Raw genomic sequence first — 23,522 nt, forward strand, 5'->3', positions numbered from 1 at the left:
AGAGCCACTGGCATGGTTGTTTGAGCACTCTTGGTGCTCAGGTCAGGTCCCAGGGGACTGGAAAAGGTCCAATGTGGTCCCTATTTTTGAGAAGTGGAGGAAGGAGGATCTGGCTAACTATAGACTGGTTAGTCTCACTTCTATAATGGGGAAAACCTTTGAAAAAATTATTAAGAATCATATTTGTTGGAGTCCAGCAGAAAAAAACAGTGCTGAAGGGCAACCAGCATCGTTTCATAGCAGGTAGATCCTGCCTGACTAACCTTGTTTCTTTTTATGATGAGGTCACAAAATGTTTAGACGCAGGAGGTAGATGTCATCTACTTGGATTTAAGAAAGCCTTTGATACAGTACCTCATCCCATTCCTACAGATAAATTGAGTGGCTGTGACATAGATGATTAGACAGTCAGGTGGGTGGCAAATTGGCTTGGGGGTTGCACCCAGACAATGATGGTGGATGGGTTGGTATCGACCTGGAAAGAGGTGAGCAGTGGAGTCCCACAGGGCTTGGTCCTTGGACCTCTGCCGTTCAATGTCTTCATCAGTGACTTGGATGAGGCTGTGGAAAGCACTCTGTCCAAATTCATAAAGGATACCAAATTATGGGATAAAGTTAACATACTAGAGGGTAGGGAACGAATCCAGGTGGATCTGGATACATTGGAAAAGTGGACAGAACAGAATAGGGTGCAGTTCAACAAGGACAAATGCAAGTTGCTGCACGTAGGGAGAAGGAATCACTAGCACGATTGTAGGCTGGGGGATGACCTTCTCAGCAGCACAGCAGTGGGAAGAGATCTCAGAGTCATTGCTGACACCAAGACGAACATGAATCATCAATGTGATGAAGCAATCAGTAAAGCTAACTGCACTTTATCATGCATTAGCAGGTGCATGACAAACAGGTCCAGGGAGGTAATACTTCCCTTCTATGCAGCATTGGTCAGGCCACAGTTGGAGTACTGTGTCCAGTTTTGGGTGCCATACTTCAAGAGGGATGTGGACAACCTTGAGAGGTTCAGAGGTGGGCCACTCGTATGATTAGGGGCCTACAGGCAAAGCCCTGTGAGGAGAGATTGAGGGCCCTGGGTCTCTTCAGCCTCCACAAGAGAAGGCTGAGAGGTGACAGATAGGAGGGACAAGGCTGATCTTGTAGTCACCTACAGATTCATCAGGGAGGGAGGCAACAAGGAGATGCTCTGTTTACTGGGACATCCCTTGGAGTAACTAGTAACAACAGCCACAAACTGACAGAAAGCTGATTTATGTTAGACCTAAGGAAGAACTTCTTTACGGTGAGGTTTGCCAGAATCTGGAATGGGCTTCCAAGGGAGGTGACACTCTCCCCTACCTTGGGGGTCTTTAAGTCTAGACCTGGCTGGAATCATATGACCCCAGCACTCTTTCCTGCCCAGGGCAGGGGATCGGACTCAATAATTTGTTCAGGTCCCTTCCAACCCAAACATCTATGAATCTATGCCTGCCTGATCTTGAGCCCCAACCACTGGCAGGGCTCCAAAACTGCATGTGTCCCTCAGGCACCAATGTGCACGTGGAGTGCCCCTCAGGTACTGCACTGTGGCTTAAACCTCAGTGCGTCCCTCTGTGGCCTCTTCTTTACCTCTTATAGCCACACCCAGTCTGCCAGTCCAAAGCTTAAGCCCACTGGTTTTAACTAAAATGTCTCCACACTGGGTTCCTCCCTGCAAGCTATAAGCCTCTTACTAACAGTGCCCAGGGCAGCTCAAGTGCAAGGCAGTCCCATTCCTGTAGCTATCCTGCTCAGGAGCTCCTCTCCCTGCCACCTGCAGGGCCTGACTGCCTGCTCTAGCTCAGGCCCTGGGTTTATATGCCTCCTAAGCCATGCCTCTTCCAGTCAGATACCTCCCCAGCCACCCACAATAGTTTCCACGTTCACCTCACAGCTAACTTCCAGAGTTGCTACCCAACTTCCATAGTTGCTACTATGGCTGCTATTCTTGCTGCCTTCACTCTGCTACAGCTACCCAAGCTGTTCTATTGCTTGGCTGCTAACCTAGCAGTAGACCCGTGTACGATATGAGTCTTGGCTGCCTGTTTCCCTGCAGCCAGACCATAATGGGCAGTGTTTCCCCCCACCTGCCACTGCTTCTCCCTTACGTAACAAGAGCCTCTACCTCCCTGTTACAACAGCATAAGTTTCATAGAGTAAAAATATCTCATTAACCTAGTCACCAGTTTGATAGTTCTAGCAGGCTACCACAATATTTTATACAACAAGCAAACACACCAAATAGCATGGAATTATAAGAAACCCAAGAGACAACAAACTAGCAAAGCAGCAAGATACAGATTGTGCTTCTAGTAGATCCAATTTGATGCTTCATTAATTTCTTAAAAGATTTTCCTTGAGCAAATAATGGAGGCTTGGGCGCATTTTCTATTTGTGCTTTGTGACAATAGGAAAACCACTGCTACCCACAGATATCCCTGATGGCCATAGGTTTGTGCTGCACCAAGAAGGACAAGAAGATAATTTTTTCCCCTAAAGATTAGATTCATTTTGAGCTATTAAGGTAACAAGATCTTGTCTAGAAAACCAAACATGTTGGGGGAAATCCTCAGGTGGTTAAAATCTATTGACTTCAGTAGAAACACTCATAAAGTACAGCCCAGATTTTCTGCATTAAGGAAGTAAGCTATGGAAGCCAGTAATAACACTACCTGCATGTGTTGAAAAATAGTATTAGGGATCTACTGAGCTATTTTAAAATTGATATATGAGCCACATACTGGAACAATATCCATTGCTTAGAATACATATTACCACTTTGAAAAGGAGTACCACAAATTAGATCATTCCCTACCACTAAGTACCACTACATACATGGGATTATGAGGTGTTCTGCTGGTTGTATATATTACACATTTAAATGTGTCCAGGGTAGCTTGCTCAAAACCACTTTCTGGACATTAAATGAAAGTTGGTTTTGCTTTAACTTCTAATCTCAGGTCAGCATGAACTTTGGGAGGGCATACTCTTTGAATGTTCAGAACTTTGTGTCTAGAATTATTTTAATGGAGAATTAAATAACTAAAAGCTAAGAAACACTAAATAGTACCAGAACTGTAAGAGAGAAACCTATAATATTGTACATTCAAGGCTTACTCACATACCTTGCGGGTAGTCAAATCTAGAAAATGTTACCTTCAGAAGTCATATCATGTATTTATTAAAACTAAGCATCAGAACATCCTGTTAAGAAATATGTACATTGTATTTTGAGTCTTATGTTTAAAAACCTACCCATGGCCTGTGAATGGTAGATCGGCAATACGACTCAGTGGTTAAAAATACTATACAACGCTAAAGTTAAAACTTCTGTAAAGCTAGAACAAGTGTAGATACACTAGCTCTTTCTTCAATATGTCGTCCCATTTTGCTTTATGTTAGGAGAACTGTGCCTGTTATTTATCCTCACTGATAATTTTTTACTCTGTCTTGCATCAGGCATTAGGGTTTCAAAGGGATGTTGTCAGTTATTTGGCAAATATTTATATTTCTCCAGTATAGATTCCCCTGTTTATAACATTGTACTTATGGTCCTGGGGCCTTATCTGTAGTTAACAAGTAAATGAGTGTATAAACACCTGTTTCAAACTTATTTTATAGAAATCTAATCAGTGAAACTGCAGTAAAATTATACACATTTCAGTAATCAGTTAACACTCTTTTAATGCATTGTTTCTGCTCTCATCGTTTTAGTTCACCTGTGTCAATTAAGGAATTGGGCATAGAAAAACCTTGCAAATATAGATGAAATCCCATAAAAACATCTATATTAAATTAACGTTTTTAAATTGTGAAATCAACTAACCAAAGTTAGGAAATGCCAGAAACTTAATTCTTAAATCTTAATTCTGGCATTTTCAAATGTTTGAGTTTTGACTATAAAAGTGTGACAGCCTGGCATCTTGGCCAACTCACCACAGTTTGAACAGAGGTCCAATAGAGCTACTAAAATTCTGAAGTTAGAGATGGTAACAATAAATGTCCTCTCTGGGTGACTTATTGTGGATTCTGTAATGCAGTGGTCACCAACCAGTGGATCTCAATCCACATGATCTCAGAGCCTCTTGTGATATATCTTGGAGCCTCTTGGAGTCAATCCGAGGCTGGAGTATGGGGCTGAGTACCCATGTGTATGCACATGCATGCGCCAGCCCAGTCTGTTGGGCAGGGAAGGGATGGGGACTAGACCAAGATCCCCTCAGTGAGGGACAGTACCACAGAGGCAGGAGCAGGGGTAAGTTGAGTGGGGACCCAGGTGGAAATTACCTACTGGGAAGACTCACCCCCAAATAATTTTTTCTCCCTCTGCCTCGATCTGCCCCCCATCCCTTCCCTCCCCACAGACTTACCTGCTGGGGTGGAGGGATGGTGGCAGCACACGGTAGATCTTGGGTTGCTTTTAAATGCCAAATGTGATCTCCTACTTTAAAAAGTTGGAGACCACTACTGTAATGTATATTCAACAGTGGGTCATTCCACCTTAATTCGGCCCCATTATGCATTAAGAGACAGCTTTAATTACATAGTTCATCTCATTTTTTCAAAAGACCTTCCCACATTTAGGGTACAAAATAGATATGCTCTAGAGTCAGATAAGTGCTGTTTTGTTTAGACTGTTGTTTGTAGTACCCCGTTCTCTTTTTTTTAATAATGTAGGAAGGTATGTTATTACCTCATGCTTAAGGCAGTTGATGCTGTCTTGGCAACTAGATTCCAGCCCCGTCTCTTTCACACAAATTCTTTATAATGCTGAGCAAATCTCTTAAACTAAATTGTACACATTTAGTTTACCCCATTAACTGTAAGTTTCTCAATTTCTTGGTGCCTGACTTGAGAACTGGATGGCTGATTTGCAGAAATATGGAGCACAACACTACAACTGGAAGCAATGGAAACAGTTCTGTGATTATTCCAAATGCTATATATGATAGCTGAAGAAAAATATGCTTTGTGCTCTGAAAATTCAGGCCAAGCATATCGAAGTGGGCACACAACATTAGTAGATGCTTTTGACCTTAATCTCAGTATGCTTCAGTTGTCTGTCTAAATAATGGTGGTAGTACCACCTCCTTATCTGACAGGGATGTTATTAATAAAAACCTCATTCAATTTGCAAAGTGTAGCCAGGAACACTGTAAGACAGCCTTTGAGGAAATTAATAACTGTCTTTAAGCAGGGTTTGAATAATGTATGGTAAATAAGGTATAGGGCTACACAGTGAACAACAAGAAGGCAACAAAATGTGGAATACCTGCTCATTAAGTAAGCACTGTCCATATTGTGCTTCTGAGTGAGGCAGAGGTCCTGTAGAAAATATTATCTTTGATCATGTAACTAAAGAATGTATCAGAATGCACACGCACAGGTACAGAGAGGAAAGTACTAGGCCTGGGCGAGTCGGCAGTGATCTGATCTGGCTTCAGATCTGGCTGCTTTGGATGGCCGCGATCTGATCCAGAGCTCTGGACCGGGTTTCCACCTCAATCCAGCTGAAGCGGCTCTGAAGCTTCAGAGCTGCCTTGGAGATCCGGCCATAGGGTATAATGGAGAATCAATGAAATATCTATAACTTTGTTTTTTGTCTGATTTGAATTAAACTTGCAAGGATGGTAGCCCCTGCTAAGAGCTTGAAACCTGCCAGGTTTCAAGAAGATCAGTGGAGGGATTTGGGGGGAACTGTACCCCAAATTCTTGAAAGCCAAACTCATGTCACAGCTGTGTGTTACAACACAGGGGGGTGAAAACTGCAGGGGTGGTAGCTCTTGCTGAGGCCACAAAGCCTGCCAGGTTTCAAGGAGATTGGTGTAAGGGTTTGGGAGAAACTGCCCCTCAAGCTGTGGACAAGCAAAACTCATGCCATGGGTGACACTGCATGTGTTAAGTCGCAGCAGGGTGACAGCTGCAGCGATGGTGGCCCCTGTTGTGGCCACGACGCCTGCCATCTGTGGAGGAGATTGGTGCAGGGGGGTTCTGGGACCCCTCACCCCTAGCTGCTGACAGGCAAAACTCGCGCCAAGACTGTGTCTATCTTGGAGCAGTTGATTGTCTGTATTGATTCTTTCCTCTCCTTACCCCGGTTTTGTAGGTGTTAACTGATGCTGGTTAAGTCATTATGTAGTAGCTAGGTCCTGTGTATTGAGCTGGTCCCTGAGTCCCTGGTCCCTGAGTGAATCATGACTGATTGGTAACTGGTAACACAGTAGCTTAGCAGCCAGGCCTGCAGCAGTGTCTCCCCTCCCCACGCCAGGACAGAGACAGTCAGTCCCACAAGCACCCATGTCACCAGTTTTGCTTGTCTGCAGCTTGAGGGGCAGTTCCTACCAAACCCCTGCACCTATCTCTGTGAAACTTGGCAGGCATTGTGGCCTCAGTAAGAGCTACCGCCCCTGCAGCTTTGACCCTCCCCCGCACCTGCCCATGTCACATAGAGGTGACATGAGTTTTGCTTTGAAGTATTTGGGGTGTTGTTCCCCCCAAACCCCTGCACCAATTGTCTTGACGTTTGGCAGGCTTAATCCTCTCTGCAGAGTCTACCATCCCGGAAAATTTCATCCAGATCAGACAAAAAACAACAAAGTTATAGCTATTTTATTGTTTCCCCATTGTACCCTATAACAGGATCTCCGAGGTGGCTCTGAAGCTCTTCAGAAGCTCCGAACTGCTTCAGGAAGCCTATTGAGGCCAGTGCTTCGACCTGGATGTGCTGCTTCGGACCCCCGAAATGGATGGGGAATGCTGGGTTCTAGTCTGTGGCACAGGAAAGTTTTAGCATTTTTACATTAGTAATCACTTTAAAAAAGCAGAAACAGCCTAAAAGGGACAGGGAACCCAGGATTCCCTGCCTTCTTAGCCAAATACCTTAACCAGTAATCCCCAGAATCCAGGCCCTCTTGCAGGCTCTCCTTGTGGCATAACCCTTACATTCCCTTCCACCCATTGGTCCAACTGCACTAGGAATGGTGAAGAGTGCTCCTGCTATAACCCAGTTATTACGGTCCTCTCCTTGGAAGTGGGAGGACAGCCTAGACCCCAAATCTCCCACACCCTGGGCATGTGGTGTAACCACCATGCTCATACAGAGAAAGTGGGCAGTGGCATCTCCATTAAGCCCCTCCTCATAGGGGCATCTATACACGTGCTCTGGGGTGCAGTGGGTGCTTTCATTAGAGTAGCTCTTGGAGGCTCTCTAATAAAAGCACCTGCAGCATCACATGTATTCAGCGTCAGACACTTCAAAATGGCGGTGGGTGCGCTTGAACTAAAACTTGTTTGACAAGCTGTGGTTAAAGTGCCCCCACCTCCATTTTGAAGCATGGGGACACTGAATAGACATGACACAAGAGGCTGCTGAAGCGTGTTAATTAGCGTGATCCAGCACACTTGATTAATTGAGGCTGCTCCAAAATGTCCTAATTAAAGCAAATGTCCAGCACATTTATAGGTGCCTCTAGGGACTGGTTGATCTGCATCCTGCAGGAGAGGAGGCACTTGAACTCTGATGGTGGACAGAAGTTCAGACGTTCTATGTTTATCATTTTCTGTTGGCTCACTCTAGGTGCCTACCATTTAGCATCTGGACATTCTTAGTTGTCCTTTAGAGGTACCTGACTCTCTCTGTTGACTATGGGGACTAAGGTACCAAGTTGCATCTGGCCTTCGGTTTATCTAATTCTGTATGTCATTTTACTTTGACTTTGTGATATTCTTCTTTTCTTCATCTCTAAACTATTGGTGTTTTTCTGTGTCATTCAAAATTGATCCTTAGTCCCATCTGGGAGGTAAATGCATTTTAGTAGTGCTGGGAAATGATACGTGGAGTGATGTGAGGTTCAATTTCTAGGGCTTTTGCCAGCCTCTCACATAGATCAATGCCATACCCTATGAGTGGTTTCATAAATAATAGCAAGTAATTATTCTTTGTGCTTTTATAACTCCTTTCAGCCAAGGAGCTCAAGAAAGTTAAAGGCCACATTCTGTCACCCTTACAGTGAGTTATCCCATTCAATCAGAAGTTGAGGCTGTTCACTTTTAAAAGTCCTCTGTAAGTCTTCTCTTTCCCCTAGTGTTTTTTTTCCTAAGAGGAATTGTTTGCAATAGTTTTTATTTGTAAACGGAGTTCTGTTACTGCATTGTGTAGCACATATTGAGAATGCTGAGTGAAGGGTTGCTCTGGGGAAGTTGTTTGCAGTGTGTGACACAAAAATTGTATTGGTCTTATACACCCTGGGCACATCTGCATGAGATGCTACATCCCTGCAGCAATGAGCTACAGCAATGTAGCTCATTGCTATAGCGATGTTGTGTCAGTGGGCACTAACTGTGATGCCACCGCTGCTGCACAGTAGCAATGAGCTCAGTAGGGTCAGAAACGACTCATGCGCCACTAGTACTTTAGTACTTGCAAGTACTAAATGACTGCACAGTACCCACTGGTACTAAATGACTGCTCAGTACAAACCGGCAGTCTTTCCTGGCCGGAGCAGGGGGCTGGACCTGATGACAAACCCCCTAAGAACTCTGCTTCTCATTTGGGATGCCTTCTACTGGCGTCTTATCTATTAACTATATACAAATATAAAAGCCTTTATAGTACACTACTATAATGCATTTCCTGATATTGGTTGCTTTTATTCTTTTTATTTCAATTGCATCTACAGGCACATCTTCTAAATGGATAAAAAAGAAATAAATATTATTCCAACATTGCTTAAAAAATAACAGCATCAAAATTCATCAAATGGTTTTCCTGCCACTTAAATTAGGAGTAACTCCACTGAAATCAGTGGAGTATCACTTAAATTAGGAGTAATTCCATTGAAATCAGTGAAATTATATTGCTTTTAAAATAGTATAAACAAACAGAGAATCAGTCCCACAGTTACTGAAATTAAAATGAAATGCAGTCCTAATATTGATTATCTATCCTGTTTGCAAAACTGAGACTCTGGAAACCTTATGTCATACTGATTCAGAAATCAAATGTCATTTTCCTGACAATTTGCCAAGACATGTATGACCTGTGTGGCAGCCACCTCTCAGAGATAAATGAAAAATGCATTCTTGTAAATATTACTCAGATTGTTCTCAGATTATTGTCATGCCATTATCCATGAGCCCCTTCCATAATACAATTTTTTGGCTATAAAAATAACTAGTTTTCAGCCTCTGAAGATGTTATGAACTGTCTTCATAAATCTCTTCAAAATAACTTGGCAATAGTCATAACATGAAATTACAACTAGCTGAAGAAAAATATGCCAGATCAATGAGTATAAAAATAACACAGGAGTAAATGTGAAATATCAAGACTAAGTCATGCCTGAGGTTGTAGTCGTTACACACAGCACCTACAGGATGAAAGTATATGCGCTGACCCATGTAAAAGTTAACTATTACCTTCTAGTGATAAATACATGGTGATCCATCTACTCTAAAAACAAGAGTACTGGCACATCAAACAGCAGGTGTGTGTGAGAGAGTATGTGCCCAGTCTCCACCACTGGAAATGTTTCTGGGAGAAGGAACAATACAGGCATGCAACCTGCAGCTGCCCCCCTCTCCTTGTTCCCTGTATGCACTAGACTGGGAAGGGACTAGAGCACAGTAGGGCAATGCCCCCTGACAGTTCCCTAGACTGTGGAATGCCTGGACTGGAGAAATGCGAGGAACATTGTCCCACTGCTCCACCTCCCTCCAAGACCAGATGGAGATGGGAGCAGTTTACAGGTATTTATTCTTGTGAAAAAACTCTCACAGGGGGCATGTTTCCTCTGGGAGCAATTGAATGAAAACTTGTGTGCTCCTGGTTTCTACTGGGAGAGAAGCAATTCTCCCAGGAGAAATGTAATGCCTGTATGTGGCATGAGTTGGAGTAGAAACATAATTTGTAAACATAATAGGCCTTTGTACACGCTACAAAATTGGCCTTTTAAGCGGCGTAAATGCCCTTTTGCACTGCTTCAGTGGTGTGGCTGTTTACACCGTTAGCAGCGTATTGCATGTTAAATGACTTTGGGATGCAGCAAAATAAAACACAGCCGAGGTGTTTTAGTTTGGTACCTTACAGTGACGGAGGGAAGCACCGGGCCTTATGCAATTCAGGGGCTGTGCAGGTAGCCTGGCACCAGCCTGTGCAGGCAGGCTGCACTGAAGGAAAAAAAAGAAGTGGGAGCCTGATCTCTTTTTTTTTTTTTTTTTCCCCTCCCTGGAGCCTGCTTGCCTGCCTGAGCTTTGCAGTGGCCCGGTGGTTCTGTCCATGGCTGCGGGGAGGCTGGTGCTTCTCCCTATGGCTGTGGTGCTCCCCAGTTTTTTAAAAACCCACTGCTTCAATTTAGGGAGAATTAAACCAAAGTAAACCCCCATAGCATGTACAAACAGCCAATGATATTACTTTTTCTCCACCACATCCCACAGAAGGAAGCAGAAACAGACCCTTGTTTAACAGGATGTCCTTTAAGTTGTAATACTGGCAAAAGATCCCTTCTCAACACTACTCTTCAAGTTCTCCATCACACTAAGCCTGCCAGGGACAGGGAAGGGAAGAAAAAATTATTGATGTGGAGGTGGGTGAGATTGGAACATACTGTAGAGCCAGGAGAGTGTCTCATGGGCAACAAAATGAAAGCCACTTTCATTTTGGAGCTATTCCAAGTTATCCTGGAGGACAGGTCTAGAATCCAGTAATCACAAAGCTGCTTTCCTCTCCCTTCCACCCCGATTATCCTGCCTGGGCTGAAAGGCACAATTTAGTAGTGTAGGTGTAGGCCCTGTTTCTAGGCTTCCTGGAGATTTCTGCAGCAGAGTCCATGGTGCTGACAAGATTTAGCAGTCAAAAGATGTAGGGCATGTTTTAGGCCCTTTAACCTGTTTATTAACCTGCTGTATAACTATAGGATAGTCGCATCATCTCTGTCCATCTGTTCTCTGTATGTAAATTAGGAATTATGACATTTATCTTAAACCAATAAGGCCTGGAATATGTAAGGAGGCATGCAAGTACCTTGAGAGTGCCTTGAATTCTTGTCATGTTCCATAGAGGCCTCTTACAGTTTGGGGAGTTAGATGTTAATTCCAAGTGAGGGTTTTGAGGTACTCCAAACTGGAAGCTAAGTGCATGAGAGTGTTTTTGGGATGAGCAGTGTAAAGTGTCTCTGTCCCCTTTGGTATTATTTTCATAATTTTGCTCTAAGTTATGATGACTCACTATCCACGTGCATAAGTGGGCACAGTTGTAATTATGATTATTTACATTGGGGTCTTGAGTTCCTCCTGAGTAGGCCTAAGCTTGATTTGAGTTTCCACTGTGATGGGAAAACTTTTATTTTTCATGTTCTGTCCTGATCTTTGAATTTTCCTGTCTCCTTTTGCATATATCTTCAATGACTAGACCAGAAAAAAGTGTTTTGCTTGTGCAGGAGCAATTAGTATGTACAGGAACAGATATTTGGATGTCTTATTTAGCTGATCTGAAAATAAGAAGAAACTTATGAAAAATTGCCTCAAAAATTTTTGTTTTCTTTGTTGCATTCTTTTTTCAGTTTAAAGGTTTGTCTCAGAGAAAGGAGGAGAAAGAGAGAGGACTTGAATGAGAATCTCTCATCTTCCAGGATACGGCCCTGACCATTGAAGCTATTAGGAGGGCATGACTATTCCTCTTCCTTGGTTTTGTGAAAGGCACCAAAGTCCCCTCATTAAATTAGCATTTTACTTTTATGAAAAATAGCACAAAATGGAAAAATTAGTTTGAGGTTGAACAAAACATTTTCAGTTTAGCCAAAATTCTGGAAATGTTTGGTTTCAAGCCAACAAAAAAAAATTTAATTTTTTTTGCTTGACCAAACAAAAAAAGGTTATTCATATTGCCCTTATAGCTTAAGATACTTTCATACTGTGCTGTGTATTTTTCATGAAATAAGCATCCCTATGAAGGAAGGAAATCTTTTGCTGTACCCACCTCTGTATGAAACTGTTTTCTCTCTCCCCTTCATATATATTGTTTTAGGAAAAAGAAATGCTGCATGACAGTTTGCAATTCATTATACTACTTGCCAAGGCTGGAGGTGCAAACAGAAACCTTACACAATTTCTAAATAATCATTAGCTCTTTGTAGAGAAATACTATGAAGTACTTAATTTTTTCCTTCAGTTTTCCCCCATATTGTGAATAATAATCACATTTAAACCAAAGGGCAAGTTTTAGTAAGACCCGCATAGAATCAATCAATCGTAAAATCATAGAAATTAAGGGCTGGAAGAGACCTCGAAAGATCATCTAATCCAACTGCCCTGCTCTGAGCAGGAGTACGGCTGAGATCAAATGATCCCAGCAAGATGTCTGTCCAGTCTCCTCTTGAAGACTTCCAAGGTTGGGGACTGCACCAACTCCCTAGGAAGTCTATTCCAGATTCTGGTCACCCTTAAATTAAGACGTTCTTCCTTACATCCAACCTGAAACCATCGTCTAACACTTTATGGCCATTGCTCCTTGTCCTCTCCTGGGATGTCCTAGTGACCAGTTTTTGTCCCAGCTCCTGATGTTCACCCCTTACATACTTTTAGATGGCCACCAAATCCCCACTCAGCCTTCTCTTCCCAGGCTGAACAGTCCCGGATCCCTTAGTCTTTCCTCAGAAGGTTTGTCCTCCAGGCCATTCTTATTATGCCCCTTCTCTGGACCTTTTCAAGATTCTCCACATCTTTTTTGAAGTGTGGCACCCAGAACTGGACACAGTACTCCATGTGTGGTCTTACCATCACCGAGTAGAGAGGCATTATCACTTCCTTAGCCCTGCTCGTGATGCATTGGCTAATGCATCCTAGTATGCTATTAGCTATTTTGATGACAGCGTGGCACTGGTGGCTCATGTTCATCCTGTGATCAACAATAACCCCAAGGTCCTTTTCAGCCATTGTGCTGGCCAGGACATCTCCTTCTAGCCTATATTCATGTCTCTGTGTACTTCTCCCCAGATGAAGTGCTCTGCATTTATTCTTATTGAACTGCATCCAGTTCTGTTCCACCCACCTTTCCAGCTTGTCTAGATCCGCTTGGACCTCCATCCTATCCCTTAGCATGATTGCTTTTCTCATCACTTAGTATCATCAGCAAACTTGCCCAGCATGTTTTCCACATCATCTAAATTGTTGATGAAGATGTTGAATAGCACAGAGCCAAGATGAGATCTAGACTGAAAATGAGATCTAGACTGTCCACCTGAACTGAAAGATGGACTGCTGAAAAAGTAACTTAAATGTATCTTCGGGGGATTTATGCTAAACAAATACAGTGTTTGTTTTGAGTTGAGGCATTACAGAGTTATTGAATCAGCAGCTGAGGCAAACACTTTCTAGTTTAGCAAGCACTAACTGTAAATGTTTTGATCAAATGACGACGAAACTAGCTACTCTTCAGAAACCCTGTTCAATGCCAGGAGTGATAAGAATCTATAATCGCAGACTGGCTGTTGAGAAACTGTTTTCTCATTTGGTTGCACAGTTCATGTGTAACTAGTTTTTAAAGCTTACCTTAATATTTAAAATGGATTTCTTATTATCCATATTACTGTGCTGCTTCCCACAACTAAACAGAATATTTTCCTTCCTCCCCCAGTAATTTTTTTGGTTGAATTGATCCCCCAAAAAGTAGAGTCACTTGTAGTGAAGAAGACTGTTTAGGAGATTGCCACTATGCCTAGAATTGAGAATTCTTTTAATTCCGTGGATCTGGCAAATTCCAAAAGACATAGGAAAACAATAGGCAGAAACTTCACAGTCACTTAAAAGCCTCTACCAGATCTCTCTGAAAACAGTAGCATGAATTGGTTAGCTTTTCCTGGGGTCACATTGTTTAGAGCAGTGGTGGGTAAAATACAGCCCACAGGCTGGATCCAGCCTGCCAACAGATTTTATCTGGCCCATGGTAGGTCCCTTGGCTCCACTTGACCTAGGGACAGAGGGCAGCCTAGGCTGTGGTTCGTGAAGCCAGTCTCATGATCCCCAGGTGCACAGCAGGGCTGGGGCAGCACAGCAGCTAGGCTTAGCCTACCAGCAGGAGTCACCAGCTGGGTGACTCCTTAGTTCTGGCTCCTTCCGGCTGCCGCTGCCAGTGTTGCCACCACTGCCAGACCTGACCCCTCTGCCCAGGCACCCTGGCCTATCTGCCCTACATCCACTGCCAGGGTGCTGGTAAATGGGGTCTCCATGGAGACTTGCCTGGGACTCCCACAGGAAGGGTGCACTTGGCTGTGTGAAGGGGGTGGGGCCGTGGGCAGTGGGAGAGCGGCATCCAGTAGTGGGATGGACAGGTAGGGCCAAGGCCAGGATCGCAGGGCAGTGATAGTGTGAGGCCATGAGGGGAGCAGATTGCAGCTCTAGTAAGGGCCCTGGCACCATGCTGTCACTGTCCCGCAATCCTGACCCTGCCTACCCTGTCCCACGCCCAGATGCTGCTCCCTGCCCACCTGCATCCTCACCCCATCTGCTGGCCGAGCATACCCTACCCGGGGGGGTCCTGGCTGGTCTCCATAGGTCCACCTGGCACCCCAGGCCAGTCTACTACTTAGGGAGTTTTGGTGAGCTGTTGGTAGGAAGTGCTGACCTGGCCCACAACTGCTCACTAAAACTCCTTAAGTGGCCCTCCAGGGCAAATAATTGGTCACCCCTGGTTTAGAGGAACCAGGCTTCTGGCTTATCACAGGCAATTAAATATCATTCAGTTACCCCTGTTTTGAGCCCTCTCATTTGGCTCTGATTAAACCGTATCTTTTAGAAAGGCATCAGTCCTCATTTGGAGAGATGGAGAAAGATATGTCATTTTCCCTGATGGTCTGTGCCAGTAAGTAAGCTTCTTACTGTTTAAAAAGTTGGACCTTATATTGAGCACTGTTTTTTGTTATGTATTTGTCTATTAAATTAAAGAACCCTTTAGTTTCTTGTTCATTTCCCCCTCATGAAGGTGCTTATTCACTGCAGTTTTCTTTTTGATAAAACTAAACTGATTGAACATGTTAAGTCTCACTGGGCACATCTACACATGCAATTAATTCAAAACAATGAACTTTTGTGCATTTTTCATGGACACAGTTCCCGATTCTGGATATAAGACCTGGCATTTTCCCAGATGTAAAACTATTTGCTTACATTAAAACATGTTTTTTACTGAATGCAGCTTGCCTAGATTGCTCTGCATGACCACGTTGTCCTCTAGTCTATCAGTCTGTGCACCATGCATAAATTTAATCATCAGTGGTTTTATATTTACTGATTAATAACATTGGGTCTAGTCTTCCTTGAACACCATTAAAACACCCCACATACTTTTGTGGTCCCTTTTAAGGTCTACTTTTTCTGATCCATTGGACAGTTTTTAGTCTTTCATAAGGTATCTGTGAAATAGAGATAATAATATTTGATCCCTTTGTGTAGCTGATCCAAAGTATGTGAGAGCAAGACAGTATTAATATGTACTGATAGCATACACTAATTTTTTTCAAAATGCCACATCGTGCTAAGTTAAACTCCTTATAGATGTCTAAGTGTATTACATTTATAAATTCACATTTATCAAACTTTTAGTCTCATCAACAAATGAAATTAGGTTGCTTTGTCATGATTTCTTATTCAAAGAACATGTTGTCCAGTATTATGTCCTAATTGATGAATTCTTTATTCTTTGTTTACTCCTATAGTATTATGCCATTACTATTACTCTGATTTCTTTTGTTCCTGTACACGTTAAAGCCTTCCCCTTTAAAACCTCCCCCTTTTTGCCTTAGCTTTATCAACCATGTCTATCTCCTGATAACCTAGTTTCCCTTATAAATTTTCTATGCTTCATAACTTCACATTTATACAAATTGCTATTCCCCTTTTTCCATTTATTATATTTTGTTATTTTCATTTTTGCTTATTTTCATAATTGCTGCCTTCACCTTGTCAGTGAACCCGATGGACCCAAGTTTTCCAGTTTTTAGACTGTAAAGCTTGTTCAATTTTCATTAATGGTACTCAATATCTAGAGTGCTCAGAACTCCTGTTCAGCAGAGCTCAAGCAAATGTTTTTACTCTGAGTATAAGAGTGAATATTTTGCCCATTGCCAATGTTTTTTTTTAAATGTATGATTGTGGCATTTATGTACATCAAATATTAGCCTACATAAATCATAAGTATTTAAACCTTCTATATTACCCCACTGGAAGCCAGTTCTTCAGAGTTTTCATTGTGCTGCTCCAATGTACTTCCCTAGCTTTCTTGCAGATTGTGGGAAACTTGAAGGTGTCATAAAACTATCTTTGCCTCCACCTCTCTCCCCCCACCAATACTGATGCCAAAACACAGCGTTATCAGACTGTTGCTGCATGTCCAAAGCTCACTGATATCTTTGAAACTTAATAGATGCCATGCATCCCTTCCAGTGCAACATATTCTTAGGCAGTCCAGAACAAAATGTGCAGAGAACCCCAGTAGTTGATCAACTGAATCAAGCATTAGTATAATTCTGCATGTTGTTTCTAAATTAAAGTACTGTTATAAATCCATGATATAGATTTAATTTGACCTTTATAAATCTGCTACTGTATGTTACTAATTCTATTATCAGTACCATTAACCTGGATAATAAGAACATTCACATAAGAACTTATCACAAGATCATGATAGGCAGCAAAAGACAAAATATCTATTAGAGTTGTAAATCCTCACATATGTTCTCAGAAATCATCTAATTATTTAAAATATAGGAACTGTCTTATTACATCAAAGTTAAATCTGTATTGATGGCAGTGAATGTGAAGATTAATGCTTCCCTTCCCCTCCCTAAAAAAAGGCTGGATCCTTTGGGGTACTGATGTCTTCTACTCAAAGCTGGAGATCAAGCAAAAAGTTTTAAGATAGCCATTCCTCTTTACTTATGTTCTTCCTGGTTTTGTGGACATTCTGGCCTTATCCAACTGCAAATAATCAGGCAATTGAAAACTACTACATTTGTTGTAGGTACTAAGTATCTCCTAAGTTTGGTACAAAAACAGAGTTCTTTTGGTTTTAAGTTAAAATTTTTAATTAAGAATAAATCTTTTTAAATAATAATTTAATAAACAAATAATGGAGCATCTCAATAAAGTAAATAAAGCAGCTGTCTATGGCTGAAAAAGCTCTTGTTCTGTTACCTCAGCTTTAGCAAAAGGCTCTTCTAATGCATCCAGGATCATGTTGTCTAGTAGTTGCTGTTCCTTTCTATTAGACCTGGGCAGCAGTTTTCAGATTATCATAATACAACAGAAAGCAAAAGATAGATTTAAGTTTCATTTGCATGTGTTTTGGCTAGTTCTGTGTTCAGCAGATGGGAGGGGGGAGCACAGCTTAACGTGAAAGGAAATTTACAGTACATTTTAAATCAGTTTGGCAGCAAGGAACATCAAGAATCATGTGATCAGCTGTAGGGACCAATTATAGCTGATCAAAATTTTCTCAATTAAAAAGAATTAATGAGAGATTTCATCAACAGCTTGATTTTCATGAAAGAAACCCTAAGAGGGTTGAAGAGTCAACAGCTCTCCTGTGGCTACATGTCCCTAAAAGCGTAAGTCCCAACACAGCAGGCCAAAGCAAGGCAGAGAACTAGCAAAGCTACCTCTGCATCTCTCTGCTCTTTAAGGTTTCTGCATAAGTGAAACATGGAAGGTGTATGTAGGACAAGCAATGCCAGTCCTAGCTACTTGAAGGAGTCAGGGCAGCCCTCAGAATTGGGGAGACACAGGCACTGCTGCAGCAAACAGATACATTTGGCCTTCTGGGCAAAATTCAGTCTTCAAATGGTGTTAGGCCCATTTACACTAGGGGAAAATGTCAGTTTATCTGACTCATGACAAGTGAATGCAACTAAACAATAAGCTTAACAGATTTATTCCTTGAAACTAGACCTATGGTTAGAAATGACTGAAGGAACAAAAGCAATAAATACATATATTTTAAAAGAAAAATGTTCCCCCGCCATACCGTTTTTTTGCATGCTTTCTAGCTTAATATAAAGACAGTTATCAAAATGATACGTAAAATGAAATAGTACAGGAAATGCATACTTTAACACAATTTCTTCTAATTGAAGTAGGTTTTCCCTGAGGGAGGACAGTGCATTTAATCAGATTTTTCCTGACATTTCATTTTACAAGACTGGAGTTTTATGGAGATTCATGTCATGAATAAAAAATGTGCTGTTTTGTACTTAAATTTCCATGAGATGTGGAAAGTTTTTTAGCAGAGCTTAAGTAATTCAGCCATTTTAACCAGTCTGAAAAATCTTACTTGTTTAATAACAATTTATTCAGTGAATAGTGTTTCATTCTGTATTTTTCTTTTCTGAGAGATGTTAGTAGACATCTTTTCTTATTGCAGGAGCTTGGAAAGGAATTTATGTGGGGAGGTGTGGGAGGTTAGCGATCTTTGCTGGAGAGTTGGGGTTGAAGAAGATGAGTTCTTTTTCATTTCTTTAAAAACATTGATCTTAATTGCTTTTACAAGATTTATACTTATACCCAGAATTTGTACCTACAGCCAGAATATTGAATAGGTATTCAATATATAGGTACATTTTTATAAAATTGAATTAATATTATTACTCTTCATATTATAGTAGTACTCAAAGGTCCCATTCTGATTTGATCCCTATGGGGCTACAGGCCACACAAGCATCCAGTATGTGATCATTCCCTGAGATGTACTGATTCTTTTAATATGTAAGAAGCAGGTATAGAAAAGAACTGGGGAGAAAGGGAAGATAGAGAAAAGAGGTCCTTGTTGTATTGGTTTGTCTATGCACAGCTTGATTTTTGTTCCATTCTGTTTAATCACAGAACACTTGGCCATTGATATTTTAAAGTGAGCTTTTGTTCTTCTCTTGTTTTGTTCATAGCATTAAGTGGTGATATAGAAGTGTGCTTTACTATTCCAAAAAAACACTTACCCATCTTCTGCCAAGACAATGAAGATGTTCACTAGATTTTCATAGGTTCAGAAGAAAAGGAATAGAGTTTTCCCACTGACCACTTCTGGAAGAGGTAATCAGTCTTAATTCCAGTGCTCCCAGCTCAGAAAAGACTGCAGTTGTCTAGTGCTGTCCATATTCCAAAGCCTGTAATGCCCCACCCCCCGCCCCTTAGCTGCAAGCAAGGACACAGATAGTGCCATACTTTTAAGGGTTCCTTAGCTCCTGCTCTGACATACTGCCCTACAATTTGTAGAGGCATTTGGATTGATTCAGCCCAGCCCAGATACCACTAGGGGTTGTTTTGTGGCAATGTGTTTCCAGACCCAGCCATTGCTCAGTCTCTTGTAACAACGGGAACAAAGCACACATTTGAATAAGAACTAAGTAGCTTATAATTAGTACAGTCATTATGCATTTTAAACTGAAATGTGTTAGCCAGCGGCACAGTCAATCAGTTTATGATATCAAGACTCTTTAATCATCTTAACTTATTAAATTTATATCTGCACATTTTGAAAATAGTGCTTACTTTTTATATGATATCCTATCCTACAGATAAAGGAACACAGAAGTATATATCAGTTACTGGTCTACTATATTCTTTCCTATTATAAAATTGCTACATTACTTTGACAGGAACAAAATAATAGAAAATATATTCCAATACATAGGATATTCCTGTACATAGAATATTATTGGACTGTCTTTCATTCTTACTAGCAGAAATAAGCCTCAGAAGTTTCACCTTCTGTTAATTAAACCAATGAATAAGGCTGTGACAGTGTATTTTCTGCATAACACAAAGCTTTTGCATACTTTCATCTAAGGCCTTCTGCTTTCTTTGTTACAAACATAGTTACAATGAGCAGTATTTGAGGCCTGGGTTTCATGAGGAATACTTACAACTTTCTTGCTTGTTTGGGCATAATGCTAAGCAACTGCAACATCTATTGTTTGTTGTAGCTTAGCCCCTTTCAGCTTTAATTCGTCCTAGTCAGATGTTTTGATAGGCTGGATGTATTCCAAAATCAAAGGATTAAACTGCATTATATAAAACACAGGCTACCAGCGGGCACCAGCTTATGCAAACCTAGAGTTCTCCAACTTCTTTATGCCTTAAAAATAAAAGTTTTCTTTGAATATTTACTAGGAGGAAAACTGAGGCTGTTAAAATAAAATTTGAAAAGACAAAACCCTAAGTCATTTGGAGAAAAGATGTACTTTAAGGAGTATAAAAATTACTTTACTCTTGTAAAAATCTTATCCAGAAGGGTTATCTTTTGTTTTGTTTTTTGTCATTTGGGGTTTGTTTTTTTCCCCATAACCTCCAGCCACCTTACTCTGATATTTGTTGGATTCATTAAAAAGTACCTGGCTTTCACACATACCTAATTGCAAATTGATCCAACAGATAAAAGTATAACACAATTGCAAATTGATCCAATAGATAAAAGTATAACACAATTGTATCTGCACAATCACAATTTATTTGCCGATAGGAGGCAACTTAGCTTCTTTCTGTTCAATTGCAATTGGTATATATTGACTCTAAATAGCAATGTAGTATCTTGTCAAATTAGCTACTGTATATTTAAGTATAGGAAATATAATATATCTAACTGCAATTATAAGGGACACTAGTATCTACTGAGCAACAAAAAGCAAAGGTGCTACTATTAAATATCTACTATGGCTAGTTTCTTTCCTTCTCTGAGGTCTTTTTTGTACTTTTCTTCTCACCATCATTCTTCTTACTGGGAACTGTGTCCAGGTAGCTCAAGGGCAAAGTTTGATCCTAATTATTTTTAAGACAAGAAGAATGGTGAGGAGATGACAGAGTTTAACCATAGTAGTGTACGTTACTGCATGCAAGGAAGCAATCTTTGAATCTGGTGAAAAGATGTAGATTTCCACACAATCAGAAAAAGCAAGAAAACAAGAGAAGGTAAATGTCATGATTTGTTAGTGGTTAAGAAGCTTTATTTTCATGTGGTATGGTTTGCCTCTCCCTGGCGCTGTTTTGTCAACTGTTATAAACTATTTGTGAAGTTGTTCAGGTAGTTAGAGAAGTATTGGATCCAAGAATTGGGTTACTTTTTGCTTCCCTATGTCATAGGAGTAAGTGAAAATAGGCACCAAATTCATAGTGCTATGCAGTTTATAGTGAAAACATAAGGAGTGGGGCTTTTTGGTCTTATTCAGATCTGTGTGCTGTTCTGGTTGTTACAGCCAGAGACTGTACAGCATCTGTTTTGGTCCCACCACCATCCCTAGTGTTGATAGTAGACTTACATAAAGTTTAGATTATGGTTTGTATAGGATGTATAGCAAGTTGGGGAATCACTTAGCTTAATTTAAATCTCTTACAGTCTTTAAACTCATCACAGTCCTTTATTTCCTGGGCATACTTGCCTCTCAGGACCCCTCTTACATACATCAGTCCTCAAGAACTGAAACTTAACATAGTCCATACAGAGTGCACTCATAGTCCTGAGTCTTTTCCGGCCCTGAGAAGGTGCCTCCAGATCATTGCTGCTCTCTCCACATTGCGGTCTTTCTTTTCAGTCTGGCTCAGACTCTGGGCCTGTCATGGTGCAGCTGCTCCCAGCCTTGTAACCCATGGTCTTCTCCAGGACCCCATGAGAGGACTCTTTGGCTCACTGCTGCTTCTAGACTTGTAGCCTTTTGTCTCACCCCATGGTCTTTTCTCAGACCTAGAGAGGGTACCACAGAGTGAGTTCGTTCGTTCGTTCGTTCGTTCGTTCGTTCGTTCGTTCGTTCGTTCGTTCGTTCGTTCGTTCGTTCGTTCATTCGTTCTCTCTCTGTGCTCATCCTAGCTGTCTCTCTTTAACTTCCTGTGACCAGTCAGTTATCTGTATCAGCTGTTCCAGTCCTCCTAAGCAGCCTGTAATTACTTTTGACTGCCTGCAGCTGGGCTGCAGCCCCTGCCAGCCTGCAGATTACTGTAGCCTGATGTGTAGCAGCTTGCTCCAAGCCAGTAGCCTGCTGGAGAATGGTTTTGGATGATCCTGTCTCAGGCAGGCAGTTAGAATGAATGGCCTCTGGAGGTCCCTTCCAGCCCTATTTCTCTATGATTCTATGATGTCTGGGATAAATATCTCTAATTATTGTAGGCAGACAAGGTTCTTCGGGTAAATGTGGTATTTTTTATTAGACCAAATAAATAGTTAGAAAAACTGTTCTTTGCAAGCTTTTGGGCACAAACACCCTTCTTCAGGCATAGGGAGAGTCTGAGGGTGTTCTGTGTGCTCTCGTGGGTGGAATGGAAGCCAATATGCAAAATGCAGGTCTGTGAAAATGAAAATGGGTGGCGGTGAGGATCAGATAGAATAAGAGACTATAGGTGTGAGACAGGTAGGTGGAGGGGGGTGAGAAAGGGGGAATGTTAAACTGGTGACAGAATATAGGTGGTAAAATGCAGACATGTTACCTGGGGTTATCAGATAGCAGGCAGGTTATAATGTGCCATAATTCCAATGTCTGCATTTAATCCATGATGTTTGTATCCAGTAGATTTATGAAGTGAAGTTCATAGGCTTATCTATGAAAGGTGGTTTGTAAATTCCCTTTGAGGATAGTACTGTCCTGTGAGAAACATGCACCCACAAGTAATTGGGTGTTTTTGTCTTTAATAGATTTTCGGTGTGCATTCATCCTAGCATGCAGTCATTGGTTGGTTTCATATTTTCCATTAGGGCATTTAGTGCAGTGGATAAAATATATTACATTTCTGGAGTGTCAGGTGTAAGATCCAGGAATGGTGATGGTTCTGTTGTGGGAGTAGTGGAGATGTTTTGGCAGGTTTTACATTTCTTGTCTTGGCATGGTCTGCGTTTTGGGCTATAGGAAGTTTGCTTCTGGTGATAAGGCTGGCGAGGTTCAGTGTTTGTTTAAAGGTTAGCATGAGTGGTTCTGGAAAGATGTCTTTAAGAATTATGTCTTCTTCTAATATGGGTTGCATTTTTTTTAGGATTTTCTGTATAGATTCCAAGAAGGGATGGTATGTCATAACTAATGGTGTGTGATTTGTAAGAATTTTCTTTTAGTACTATAGCAATTTTTTCACATGGTACCTGGGTACCTCTTTCAAAAGTGCAATCTATCTCTCTGAAGGAGTGTCCTTGTTGGGTGAAAGCCCTTTTGAGAGTTGTAAGGTGATGACTGCAGGTATTTTCAGTGCAAATTCAGTGGTATCAGAGGGCTTCGCTGTATACTACAGCTTTCTTGGTATGTTTAGGGTGATTGCTGGTTCTGTATAGATATTATGTTGGTCCACAGGTTTCTTGTATATGTTGGTTTGTATTTTAGCATTCTGGATATTGGTCATAGTGTCTAAAAAGGAAATGTTGGTGCTGGAGAATTCAAGAGAGTCTGAGGGAGGGCCACTCGTATGATCAAGGGTCAGCAGGGCAGGCCTTATGAGGAGAGGCTACGGGACCTGAACCTGTTTAGCCTCCACAAGAGAAG

The 23,522-nt window shown here is 41.4% G+C and overlaps 1 protein-coding gene and 1 long non-coding RNA gene across 2 annotated transcripts in view; one reads left to right on the forward strand and one right to left on the reverse strand.

Moving 5' to 3' along the window:
* The window catches only part of KCNB2 (potassium voltage-gated channel subfamily B member 2), a 323,166-nt gene that overhangs the window by 188,975 nt on the left and 110,669 nt on the right, over window positions 1–23,522 (forward strand). The window lies entirely within an intron of this gene.
* Window positions 22,639–23,522, reverse strand: part of LOC109319562 — a 21,251-nt gene continuing 20,367 nt past the window's right edge. Inside the window, exon 3 of the long non-coding RNA XR_002103544.1 lies at window positions 22,639–22,710. This is a non-coding gene — a long non-coding RNA (uncharacterized LOC109319562). The remainder of the gene's footprint in view (window positions 22,711–23,522) is intronic.

Source organism: Crocodylus porosus, unplaced genomic scaffold, assembly GCF_001723895.1.
Source record: "Crocodylus porosus isolate Cpor-Errol unplaced genomic scaffold, CroPor_comp1, whole genome shotgun sequence".
In the NCBI taxonomy this organism is placed as follows: domain Eukaryota; kingdom Metazoa; phylum Chordata; order Crocodylia; family Crocodylidae; genus Crocodylus; species Crocodylus porosus.